At 38.9% G+C, this 14,054-nt stretch overlaps 1 long non-coding RNA gene across 2 annotated transcripts in view; it reads left to right on the top strand.

Annotated features, from left to right (window-relative positions):
* The window catches only part of LOC137229093 (uncharacterized), a 410,710-nt gene that overhangs the window by 206,067 nt on the left and 190,589 nt on the right, over nucleotides 1-14,054 (top strand). For both annotated transcript variants that reach the window (XR_010945529.1, XR_010945530.1), the window contains exon 4: nucleotides 4,214-4,335. This is a non-coding gene — a long non-coding RNA (uncharacterized lncRNA). The remainder of the gene's footprint in view (nucleotides 1-4,213; nucleotides 4,336-14,054) is intronic.

Raw genomic sequence — 14,054 nt, 5'->3', positions numbered from 1 at the left:
TGATTCCAACTCAGGCCCTCTGATGTCATGCTGGTGCCCTCACCCACTTTTCCATAGTGATTATATTAGAGCTAGAGACAAAGTGATTACCTGGCACCTCCTGAGAAAATGAAACATGATTTGTCAGACTTATTACTAGAGAGAAGACTCCGGAGTTTTCTCCATGCAAGTCCTGAGCTGAGAGTTTCTTGTCACAGCAAGTGACCCAGAATTTCCACGAAGCACAGCCTCTCTTCTGAGCCCCGAGACACTTTCATCTCTGTACCCATTTCAGGAATTCTATCTTGATCTTTTGTATCCTTCTGCCTGGGATCTCCTTTTTCTGTCAAATTATGGGCAAGTCCCAGGAAAGTATAACTCCTATAGTGTGGGTGACCCTGGCCATTTCTTGATTTGTGTCAATTACCCTTCTGTAATGAAATCTTTTCAAGAAACACACACAGTAAGTGTGCCTCCTTTCAGTGTTGGGGGGAGTTCACAGTTCACCCAGGATGCTGTTGCATATCTTCCACTCGGATGACGCTTACACTTGGTTTGAGGCCCGTCAGCTCTGGCCTGTGTGTCTAGCTGCACAACGGCAGAGGGTGTTGGTACTGGGCTCGCGTGTAAAGGGAGTTTAGCAGGACTCTCACAGAGGAAATCTAGAAGCCTCTTGTTTAGACTAGAGAAATGCTAGGGCATTCATTTTTTACCTCTGCTTTTTGGCTGTGGCGGACCTGGGCACACTGTGGTTAGCACAGTAAAATGCGATGCTCTCACACCTGTCTGTTGGTATTGGGGAAGCAGACACTCTTCCCCTTTAATCCCCCCAATATCAACACATACTCTTAGCACTGGTCCTTCTCCTTTCCAACCTCCAACACAGAAATGAAAAGACATTCCATGTATCTGACACATCATTAGCATTTCAGTGTAAGTGTTATCTGGTCTCCTCATAACCTTTCAGAATCTGAGACAGGTTTGGAGACCTTAGCACTACCCTCTAGAGCAGAGGTCAGCAAACTTTTTCTATAAAGGGCCAGATGGTCAATATTTTAGATTTTGCCGGTCATACGACTTGTCAAAAATACTCAACGCCATCTATAATATGTAAGTAAATGAGTATGGCTATGTTCCAATAAAACTTTATTTGTAGACTCTGAAATTTGAATGCCACATAATTTTCACATCCTAGAATCTTCTTCTTTTATTTCTTCCAACTATTTAAAAATGAAAAAAACCTCCTTATCTCATGGATTGTCAAAAAAAATTGGACTATGGGCTGTAGTTTCTTGAGCCCTGCTTTAAAGCACCTCTGTTTAATAGAATATTCTGTAATGATGGAAATGCTGTATAACGTCAAACACTTGAAATATGGCTAATGCAACTGAGGAGCTGAATTTTTAATTCTAATTCATTGAAATTGAAATCTGATTTTAAAGAGCCACCTGTGACTAGTAGCTATTGTATTGGACAGTCCAGAGCTCTGCTGTTTATCTGAACAAGATTCAAAATTTCCAGTTTTTGTGTCTTTTAGATTAGAATTTTAACTTCCTGGAAGAAAATGTCTGGCCTAGTTAGGGCAAAATCACATAATGTAATAGACACTTGGCTTCTAGGAGTTCCCCTGTTGGTTGGGGTCAAGAGGGGGTGGTTCCTGCAGAAGAGAGCCTGAATATACAACACAACATGGGTTTGCTACAATTTCCTGAAGTCTTGCATTTCAAAAAGAGGTCTCTAATGGAAAGGAAAGGAATGATTTCAGAATGACACACTGTTGGTAGAATCAGCGCAGGAGAGAGATTTTGTGGCCGTACCTCATAATTCATACTGCAATGTTGACTTGTGTAACCCCAGGCCTGTTAGAAAATATAACTTATCATTTTAAAAGATGCTATTTGTGTAGTTGGTCAACAAGCATTATAAAGCACCTGCTATGTTCTAGGCACAGTGCTAGGTGCCCTTCACAAACTGTTTCAGATTTATTTTTCATCTCATGAACATTCTCACACAAAATGCTGTTTTATGAAGAATTAAAATGAAATTAAATGACCTTATCATGAAAATATTATGGATTATTATTCTGTTACAGAGGGCATTTCAAAACTATATTATGAAAAAGTTAAGACTTGAGCCTTATGTCAACGTCTGAAACTCTGAAAAAGTTTATTGACATTCAGAGCTTTGTCTTTACAAATTAATGGCATGTTTACCAACTTAAGCTGCTGGTCATTCTTACCTGCTATTGGGAACCCCTTACCATCTCTGGAATGTCCTTATTTGTGTATGATGGGTGTGTGGAGATGGGGATACTAATTCTGAGTGAGAAATCGGGTAAGTCACCACTGACATTTCATTTAAGACTTAGTAGTAGGAAGGTGCAAGTTAGGAAGGTTTGGGAGTAGAGATTACTAGGAACAGCAATTGTAGAAACTCTAAAGCAGGAATGAGCTTTCTTTGTTAAAGGAAAGGAAGGTGGCCAGAGGGGCTTGGAGTATAATGTAGCAGGAGGACACTGAGAGGTGAATTCTGAGGGCGGGCAATGGTCAGATCATGACACAAGGCATGTTAAGCACAGACCCAGGAAGGGATCTCATATTAGCATACAGTAGATATAAGTGACATCACTGACTTTGAAGACTCAAGGCTGTTAGTTTATGGCTGAGTTGAAGGTGAGGGATCAGCCTTCATGAATGGACATGCATCCAGCTGAAATAGAAAATAGGTTTATAGAATCATGTCCCCAGTTTCCTTTAAGGTATCGCAGACCAAGTAGTTCAGAATGAAATGTCTCATACGGAATGCAGCAGAGGGATCTGGCTGTCCAGAAACCTCTGACTATGTGTGAATTAGAATGCTGGTAAATTTAAGGACTCAGATGACCAAGAGATACTAGCATATCAAATCACAGAAGATGTAGAGCTAGGATATCTGACACAATTTGCTCTGAACAGAAATCAACAAAAATGCTAAAGAACTAGAAAGTAAAACAACAAACAAATCAAAACAAATGTACAAACCTATGAACTCTCTAGAGCCCCAAAGAAGCTGAATATGCCACTTAGTCTGTAGTCTGGTTGCTGGAGCCTGGCCACAGCAAACCAAGGGTTTGAATCAGAATTGGTAGAGGTGCCATGACCACAGTGTTTTAAATTTCTATGAATGAAAGAAAAAATAGGATTCCATGATAGAGATAATTCACTTATTTCATTATTAATGTTTGGAAATATACCTATGAACAAGGAATTTACAAGGTAGTGTTTTCCATGGAGGACATTGAAACCATTTTGAACACATTTATTTGTGGTGGTAAAGTGGGGATGACAATTATTACTGAAAAGCCAGGCATACGTGACTATGGAGACAGAGTGTGACTCTAAAGAACCTGTTCAAATCCATCAACCCTGTCGTACAGGCCACTGGTTTGAGGTTTCTGCCCAGTTTTTGAACACTGGCACAAAGGTGGTGTGATGTCACCATCAGATGTAACTTACTCAGTTCATTATGGGTATCAAAGTTATTAGAAATCACACTTTAGAGAATACAGACTTGGTGTTACAAAAAATGTTTTTTAATTTATGAAGATGCAAAATTTTTATTGTTAACAATAACAGTGGCTTAATAGTATGTAATACAGAAAAGTACTATAATCCCCAGAAAATTTTATCAAGATTTTAAGGCCTTTTTATGGTTATTTGAGGGAAGATAAGGCAACAATGCATATTTTCCAAGAACTTTAAATATAAAGCTTAAGAATTCCCAAGTTTTAAGTTGTTAATGAGGTCAGTTAGATATTTTGTGTATCTGATTCATCCCAACCATTCTACTTTACTTTTAACCATTGAAGAAGCTTCTTGATGACATGAGATGAGCATAAATGTGGTAAAGGAAGGGGTTGCAAAGGCAGTGAATATGGACTTGTAGTGTGGGTGTGGGGAGACGTGATCCATTTTCTAGACTCCACTGTATCTTTCTGTTTCAAAGATATAATTGGAAATTAAAAAATAAGCCACTATACTTAACTCAAGCACAAATGATAACTGTGGCCCAGGGATAAGATGTGATTTTTATTGTATAAATATTAACTATCATTCTGTTTCTAGCGAGGCTATTTCACTGTACCTGCTGAGCTGTATAATTTCTTGTAAGTTTCAAAATAAAACAAAAAATAAAACAAACCCACTTCAGTTCTGCTTCTTCTAATTAAATTATATCTTATATTACATCTTTGCAGCTGAGTAATCACCAGCCAGTGCCTTCGGCCCTAGACGGTGTAGCTTAAGAGGACCATTTCTCCTGGCATTGCGATATTGATCAGCCTTGCTTCCTCCCATCAGATACACTTGGCCTTTTCTGGTAAGCCCAGTTCTCATATATCTCTGAGTCCCAAAGGCAAGCCAGGGATGAAAAGTCATTTTTCTGCAGTATGACAGAATGAAGCCCTACATAGAGATACCTACTCTAACTTCTTTTAAAAAGTGCTTACTTGACTGTAAAATAACTCAATTTTAGAAAATGCTCTTTTCCTATTCCCACAATCTTAGGCGCTTTCTTTTAGCACCATGCACATAATAGTAGAAGTAAAGTGTGAACGGTGAAAATACCACCTGAGAAATGAATTATGGTTAAAATAATTGTTGAAGGAGAGCGAAGGTGATTTGAAGCCCACGCAGTTCTAACCCTCTGCTTCCCCCTAAAGGAGGATTCTGCCAGGAACACCATATGATATAATCAGGGGGGAGGGAGGCTTTCCAAAGACCGCTGAGCACTTATATTCTGGTAACCAGGTCATGTCCTATCCTATTCCTGTAATCTTTTTTGACAAACAAGAACAAGTTTTCTTCACCTTTTGGACATCAGAGAAATCTGATGCCTCCAATATTGACTTTTTAATGTAATTGCAATCTCATTTGATGGAATTTCGAACAAATAGGAGTAACAGTCCTGGATGTCAATTCGAATATATGCCCATTAAAAGACTTGGTGATGCAAATACACGTACACACGTACAAATACTCTTTTGGAATGGAATGAAGTGATTCTGATGGTTTTAGATTCTTCTTTAGAAAGATCATCAATTATTTAAGTTTTGAATGCAGCCCTCCAGGGGAGAATGTAATCTATAAGTGGCTGAGATTTTCAATTATACCTAGTCATTTGTCAAATGTTCACTTCACTTAGCATGAATGTTTATTGATAATTTTTATAGTCTCTAGGTTACGATGTCTGATCTTTTTGATCACTTTTTTCTTTTAATATTTATACCTTCAGATATAATTAGTGATTGCTCATCAATTTAAAAAGCTACTTAATAGCCTTTAAATATGCATTTGTAAATGTCCTTGGCTGGTTTGAATGTCTTTGTGTGTGTGTGTGTGTGTGTGTGTGTGTGTGTGTGTGTGTGAAGTTCTTCCTAAATAGCCACAATACAAGAATAAAGCATTTAAGACTGGCTTAAATATACATACTGTTCAGTTCAATCCTATGTAAATTATCTTGGGTTCAATTATGTTATTCCACCTGTTTTTATCATCTGTTGTTACAATACTTTATCATTTCTACATGGTATTAAAATGTAAATGAATCTAGAGGAAACACATCTGTGGACGGTTAGTTAATAAAACTACATTCGGCAAGTGAGCTGTCATAATAATTAATTAAATTTCACTGCCCATATATGCTTGTAATTGTATATTTAGTGTTTATTTGCATAATCACATAATGGGATCTATATGATTCATGCTTTGTTGAGCATAATCTGTATACACAAATTACCACTTCCTATACACAAATTAACCACTTCCAAACGAGTTACTGAATTTTATTTTATTTTTATACAGCAGGTTCTTATTAGTTATCTATTTTATCCATATTAGTGTATATATGTCAATCCCAATCTCTCAGTTCATCCCACCACCCACCCCCTCCCCCGTGCTTTCCCCCCTTGGTGTCCATACATTTGTTCTCTACATCTGTGTCTCTATTTCTGCCTTGCAAACTGGTTCATCTGTACCATTTTTCTAGGTTCTACATATATGCATTAATATACAATATTTGTTGTTCTCTTTCTGACTTACTCTGTATGACAGTAGGTTACATATTCTTAAAGTTCAGCAAAGTAACAGACTGAAAAGACAATTCAGGTTACAGACAAGTCCTGGCTTTGTTCTTTGAAATTCTGCTTTTAAAAGTGCACTGGTATTGTATTTAGTAGTTTTTGATCAGGGAAAGATTTGCTCTTTTGAAGAGGTGGTGTGAACAGGTTAGATTAGGTATTGTTCTGAGCCAGGTTATATTTTAGGACCCCACATACAAGAATTTTTGATTCACTAATATTCCACTTAGCCTAATCCCACAAATAATTGATTCAGTTTTTCAAAATGGAGCCTAGATAGTTGTTTTAGGACCATATCCTGGGGCAAAATTGTGCATACTGGCCTTAAATTCTTAGATGTATACAATTTACAACATTTGCTGAAGGTGACAGGGGACACTTTTCAGGAGTGACATACTGTAAACAGCAGGCTCTAGACCACCTCCACCTCCTCAAAACCCAGTCCTCTCCAGTTGCCCTGTGTTGAGCTGATCAAAATAACGCACAGCAAGTTTTGAGTGACAAAGGCTTAACCTCTCAGGTTTATCTGCATATTGAAAATGAAGCTTTTAATCAATTAGATTTTAAAGATGTCAGTCTGCTCTAACCACTCCCATGCCTGCTACCATTTCCTGCCCCCTCAGTGCATCAAGTTCAAGTTTAAAGTTCTCAGTGCATTTAGCATTGCCTGTCAGGTCCTTCATCATCTGATCATCTTGGCTTTCCTCTTCTGCCTTCCTCATCTCTCACAGTTGTCTGTCTATGACTTAAGAACTGAATTGCCAAGAAACCTCCGGTGAGCACAGGTTGAGTATTATTTTTTTAAAATTGAGAAAATGGTGTCAGAGACTAGACTGTTTCAGTCTCACAATTATATTCTTCCCTGTGCTAATGCCAGATTAAGGAGTAGGTCAGTTGGGTGGCTGTTCCAGGTACAGTCACTTGAAAATGCTGAAATGTGATTGGAACAAATGAGAAATATGGAACCAGTTAACTCATGTATCTAAGTGCAATACCTTTAATAACTGGACAAAATTAAAAAGTGCCCCTTATTCTGCCAAAGGAGATTGTGCCCTTGAGTGAAAATAAAAATGCAGCACATCACAGGTGCTCCGCACTGGTTTATCCACTGAGCACTCTTCCAATGGGCAGAGCAGATTCAAGCTGCAAGTTGAAGAGCTAGGGCAGGCCACCAACCCAGAGAACAACCAGAGGCACAGTTAACTGAAATTCCAAAGGAAATCAAACATTACTAATCTTTAAGAATGAGCGGGTTTGTTTTGGTATTTACATTTTAAACTCTTTTTGGAAAATATATGCTCCCTCCTTAAAAAAAAAAATTCTTCTCAAAAATTTAAGAAAAACCTGCACGTAGAACAAAATCTATAGAAAAGATGGAAATACTTTGTTGCCCTGGAAATAAAAGAAAAGAACATAAACATTTTAAACATATTTTGAAAAAGCCTAATTGGGAAAAAACTCTCTATAATTCATGACATTTTCAAATAAGTTAAAATGCGATATCACATCAGTGCATTTAACAATTACTTATTTTGAACATAAGGAAGAGACGTGATTTTGATTAAAATAACATGTTTCTCCCTGTCTCTGCGAAACATTGAACCCTCAGTTTCCTTCTGTGTCTCCTTGTCAGCAGGAACAACTCCTCCTCTCCTACGTAGCCTTCTCTCTTTTTAAAACTTTTAATTCTGAATTAATTTCAGACTTACAAAAACTTGCAAAAATAGTACAAAGAGTTCCTCATACACTTCAGCCAGCTTCTCTGTGAATAATGCTTCTGACAGTACACCATTGGTAGACTCATGGATGACTTACTCAGCCTAAAGTGATCCCACACAAGAGCATATCTGACAGAGGAAATCATTTCACAGCACAAGTGAGCCTGTGGGCCACGGAATCCTCTAGTTATAATTTACCCTGTAACCCAGAAAAAGTTGGCTTCATAGAACAATGGAATGGCCTACTGAAAACTCATTATGGCTCCAGCTGGGATATGATGCCCTGCAAATTGGTGATGCTGTCCTACAAGATGCCACGCATGCTTTGAATTGGCAGCTAATATAGAATGTTCTTTCTCCCATAGCCGAATCCAAGGGGTAGGAGTAGGAGTGATTCCTCTCACTGTTATATCTAATAATTCCTCCCTTCCCCACAACTCTGGTCTCTAATGACTTTTGATTTCATTCCCACAACCTTGATTTCAGATGTTTCAGAAGTTTTTGTTACTAGGGGAGAAGGCTTCAATAGGGGTATGGAGGGGTGGCATAAAGATGGTTTCCGTGTGTTGAATTGGAGTTGAAGTTACCACTTGGCCACATTGGGCTCTTCATGTCACTGAACCAGTAGATGGAAAAAGAGGTTACTAGCCTCTTTTAGTCTAGTCTCAGCTAGTCTTAGTCTACTAGCTGAGAAGACTGATTCCAGTTGACAAGGGAAAGTTGGATTGCTCTTGCAATGGAGATGCCTGGGACCCAGAGTATTCACTGGGCACTTAGCACTTCCAGATAGAATAAAAAAAGTTAATGTGAGACCAGAACAATCCAGTAAAGGCTGGACCACTAAAGGCTGAGCTTCTTCAGAGAAGAATGTGTAGGTCACTCTGCCAGGCAGAGAATCTCTACCGCCAAGGTGTTGGCTAAGGGCTAAGGGCAAAGGGAACATGGAATGGATGGTAGAAGAAAGATGTGTTAAAATAGTAACAATCACTCATGATCGGTTACTAGAAGGAAGACCAGAAAAGATATGCATATTTTATATATGTGTCTGTGTATTCATATGTATAGTGAATATGAGTTCTGTGTATATTGAGAAAGAAGAAAAGCAGCCTCCGTCATCTGGTAGCTGGTCTGCTGCTCATAGGTAGCCCAAATTATTCTCCTGTTGGATATAAACAGTTTCACAGAACATCAATATCAGACAAGGTCAGTCTGAGACCACAATGAAGTGAGACAAAAGCAAGGCCACTGAGCCAGCCACAAACAACCAAACATCCTCTTCTCCCAGATAATAAGAGTGACTGCTGCTTCTTTTTCGGTTTCAGATTTATCCTCGTTCTAGTTTACCCCCATTATAGATAAGGTTTTTTGAGTTACCCCATCATAGACGGCTTTCTGACAGCGCTCAATCTAAGGGGAACCCCCACTTCCTCAGAGCATCCTCAAATCACCCAGCTAAAGCCCGAGTCCTACCCTGTAACAGGTTATTTTTCACACCACCTTACCAAGTCAACTCTTGGTTCCCATGGCATGTGTTCTCCCTCGATGCAGTAGGTATTAAACCCAACTTGTTCAACTCATTCAACTGATGGCCTTTGGCTGAAGGACACTGACAATATTAACCACTCATTTCTCTTTTCTACTTTTCCCTTGCTCTACTATTTCATATAAGAAGTGTGCTCCTTAATTTCACAAGTAGTTTTTAGGTTACAGAATACCCTGGTAGGATTTTGAGTGAGTTAGATGAGAAATTCACACAGATGGGACATTCTCTCCCTTTTTGAAGGACAAGGTGAGAGTATGTTAGCTTGTATGAAGGATCTTTGCATCACGATAGGCAGATACAAGTAGTTCCTGTTGTATGAAGGGTAGAGAGTGAAGATGGATGCTGAGGAGCAAACATCTGGTGCTTTACTCTCAGATGGAGCCCCTTTCTTCCTCTACACTGCTCTGTTTCAGGGGGGCCTGATCGCTATAACCCACACTACCCAGGCTCCCTTTCCCACTGGCTTCTGGTTGGGCTTGGCTGAAGGGAGGGCTGCCAGGACATTGGCAAGCACGAGTTTAGAAGAAGCTGGTGGTGCTTCTAGTGATGTTCAAGACAGTGGCTACAACTTTGTGGTCCTGGATCCAGTTATACACACTACTATATATAAAATAGATAACCAACAAGGACCTACTGTATAGCATAGGGAACTATACTCAATATTTGTAATAACCTATAATGTAAGAGAATGTAAAAAAAGAATACGTACATAAAATAAAGAATAAATATATATATAACTGAATCACTTTGCTGTATACCTGAAACTAACACAACATTGTACATCAAGTATATTTCAATAAAAATTCAAAAAAATGGTGTTAATACCTGTGGACATTCACATCCTAATAAGGCCACCAATGACATTGCTTAAAAAAAAAAAATGAAAGAAAGCCACTCCCTCCTAGTCACTTCTGCCTGGTTCCAGCTCACACACGGAGGCCTTCTCAACTTGCTTCTGATAACACCATCTACTCTATCTGCGCACTTGCCCTTAAATGGTAGCAATTTCCTACTGTTGTCATTTTCTGGTTACCTCATCTTTCCTTGTTTTCATCTCTTCTCACATCTCTGTAAGTAGTTATCTGTACTAAATTTCCTCTCTGTGGATACCTGGATTGAATTATGTTTTCCTCATCTTACCCAAGATGGTACACTCTGTAAGCTTAATTTATAGATTCCTTTGAAACATCTTTATAGAAAATAGATGATGAGTCTTGGCACTGGTTATTTTGATAAAATTACATTTTCCGAAATGGGACAGCCTAATTCTAAGAAGCTCAAAGTGATTTTTGATAACCAAATCCTGTGCAAACACAAACCACAAAAAGTAGACACAAACCCATCTGTTTCTCCACATTCTTGCTTTATTTTCCTTCGTTATATGCAGTTTCACTAACACTTATAAATATATGAACCAATTAAGTGAAAACATTCTAAATAGTCATTTTCTAATTGTTTGAGATTATAAAATAGATATAATGTGACAGGGGTAGGGGGGTTAAAATGAAGCATAAATCTTAATGATTCTTCTGTCCCCAGAAACTGGTAGAAGCATATGAATTTCTCTTTTTGATGCACATCTGCCCTGGCTTTAGCTAGAGTTATACACAAATCTAGCTGGAGAAGAGGATCTTAATTTTTTATGCTCTCAATGGGCACCTGTCTGGATCTTCTTTCTCAAGGCTAAACGATACTTGAAGGTGCTTTCAAGATCAGAGTTGAGTAAGTCTCAAATGCTCGATATGTCTGTAGGAGACTTCTGGGGTAGGTCATCATCTTTGCAAATTGCCTCACACCTAAGCAAGGGGAAATAAAATCTAAGTGTAAAAAAATACAATTAACAAAACACTTGATGTCTCTAAACTTGGTACAGTTTATCATTGGAGTTGTGTTGATTCATCTTTTTTGTTGGTATTTTTTCTTGGCTGCTACAATTATAGTCATATCTGGAAGTTTTTTTTAAACAATATTTAAATTGTGAAGAAATAATTCATTTTAGAATAAGAGTGTCAGTCATTGGTGGGCATTCTGCTTGGCTTTGGTAAAACCAAAACGCAGAGTTCTGCTTCCTCTGTGCTAGTTAACATGCTGCAGAGAGCTTGATATTTCCCACTGGCTCAGGGAAGACTCCTTACCCATCTTTGGGACTCAGGGGAATTTTGTTTCTCTTTTGGTTTTTCACTATATATTCAGCAAATGGGCCCCTTGTGGCCTGAAAGAATTAATGCACCACCTTAACTGTCCACATTACCTTTGGGGAGTGACTTAGAACTGTGGCAAATCTGGCTCCATGTCTTTGAAGAGCTTTGAGCAAGTCGGATGAAAGCAATTGCCAAGAAGCAAGTAGAAATATATGCTATTTATTGAAGTGTTGAATATGTTTATTAGATGAGCCTATTAGCTACAGGGGACATTTCAAAATTTTAGCAAGTAAACATCCAAACCAGATAAGCTTTGTGCATGCCTCTCTTCACATACTTGAGCGCAGAAGTCATTTTATAGACTGACTCTTCCGTTGATTCAGGAAAGGTTTCTTCTCTCCCTTTTCTGTTGTTAAAGAGGCAGGAAAGTGGGTAGAATCGTAGAGCTCAGTAATGTCAAGGAATCAGCGTGAAGGAATGGAGATTTCCACTGTGTATACAGTACACACACAAGTCCAGGGCTTGAGGCCTCAAACCACAAGTCATTTTAGATAAAGATTAAAAATATAACCCGGTAATGTGTTTTGATTCATACCTATTTTCCTATGTCTGAGCCACTTCCCTTTTTTTCTGCCAATCTAAATATCACCTACTTCTGAATGCCCAGTTCAGATCTCCCCTTCCTCCAGTGGGAGTTTTTCACCAACAGTTTAATCTGTAAAGATCTCCTGGGGCTTCCCTGGTGGCGCAGTGGTTGAGAGTCCGCCTGCCAATGCAGGGGACGCGGGTTTGTGCCCCGGTCCGGGAGGATCCCACATGCCATGGAGCGGCTGCGCCCGTGAGCCATGGCCGCTGAGCCTGCGCGCCCGGAGCCTGTGCTCCACAACGGGAGAGGCCACAACAGTGAGAGGCCCGCGTACCACAAAAATAAATAAATAAATAAATTAAAAAAAAAAAAAAGATCTCCTTCCTTTGAAATCTCATAGCTCCTATCGACTGTATCACTCTGAGGCAAAGTATAAGGTATTTAAGCTCAATCGATATTACTGAAATGAATCAATCAGAAACTTAAAATATTTTATTACCTTGCATTGTGTTGGAAAATCACATCACTTGCATGTTATTTTCATTTTCTCTTTGCATTTGCATTAAGATTTATTTCCCTTTCCAGACTATAAACTCATTGAAGACAGGGATTAGTTTTCATTTCAGCTGGGTATTATTCACAAAGCCTCCTGCAGTCCTCAGGTTATATATATACACCTATTTTTTAGTTATTGATGACCCCTGTCATGACTTTTTATGGTTGGCCTAGGGCACTCTGAGATGATTCCAGTACTCTTCTCCAGGGGTGGTCCTCGATCAGGTGGCAAGTGATTCAGCACCTAGAAGCCTGGGTGATTACCTTGTTAATTTCCCATGAAAAAGGCTCACTTCTTAGCACCGATCTGATCTATATTTCTTCAGACATAATGTTGCTCCTCTGAGTTTGGTGGGTCATAATTTGCCATTATGTTGTCACTTTGAAGGACGTAGTATCTCAGACATTCCATTTTTGGTAAAAAAATTTGTTTTAATATATTTTTTTTGCCCCAGGGAGCAGAGCTTCTAAGTGATTTAAAGCAGGTTCACAACCTTTATCGGAAGAAGCATTTTCATTTCTCTCCTTACATCTGCCCTTAGAAATTATGAAAGTTCAGAAATGGAAATAGGCTGTGTAATTTGCTCAAAGGCTGCTGTGAGGCTTGCTACTGCAGGTTTCTGGAAATTTAAATAAATGAAGATGGTACTAATATTTTCAGAAAGAGCTTCTTTGTTAAATGGCTCAGTATTGATAAAGGCTTTTTCATATAGAACCACAGGGCCTGCTGAGATCTCAGAGTTCTATTGTGATTTTGAAGGGAAGAAAAGCAAGAAAATAGTCTTTAAAGGTCTTCTTGAGTCTAGCCAATAAAGCACAAAGAGGACTCAGTGCCTTCTGTGTGCTCCTATGCTAGGTCCTGGGATAAATGCAAACCAGCGACAGGCTCTGCTTACAAGAAACTCATAATCTAATGCAGGAGACAGAATATACTTAATAGCATGTGAAAAACTGCAATAACGAATGCGTGTAGAAGATACAGAGATTGCGTAAATCAGGGGATGATTATTTCTCCTCTGAGTTACCAGAAGGCGGGTGACAGTAAAGCTTTTTGCAAGCAGGTTTTGAACTGGATTTTGAAGTTGGAATAAGAATTATCCAGACAGAACACAGGAGTGTGTATGTGGGTTGTTTGTGGCAGGACACGGGAAGGTGGGCATTCCATGAGAGACAACATCATTTATAAATAACAGGAGATGCCAGATGACATGGGCATGTAAACGATGTGGTGCTCTTGAGATGCTGTAAACTGTTCAGAATTGCTGGATCAAGTGTGAGAAAGGAGTAGCAGAAGATAAGTTTGTAAAGTTAGTCCATCCATCTACAATCGTGATGGGCTTGTGATGCTGAGGAATTTGGAATTTGGTCTGTAAGGGACTGGAATCCATGGAAATACTAGAACAGGAAAGAGACATGA

This window comes from Pseudorca crassidens, chromosome 8 (assembly GCF_039906515.1).
Source record: "Pseudorca crassidens isolate mPseCra1 chromosome 8, mPseCra1.hap1, whole genome shotgun sequence".
NCBI classification, from domain to species: Eukaryota; Metazoa; Chordata; class Mammalia; order Artiodactyla; family Delphinidae; genus Pseudorca; species Pseudorca crassidens.
The sequence above is the reverse complement of the archived record's forward strand: the minus strand, read 5'-3'. Positions and strand labels throughout refer to the sequence as shown.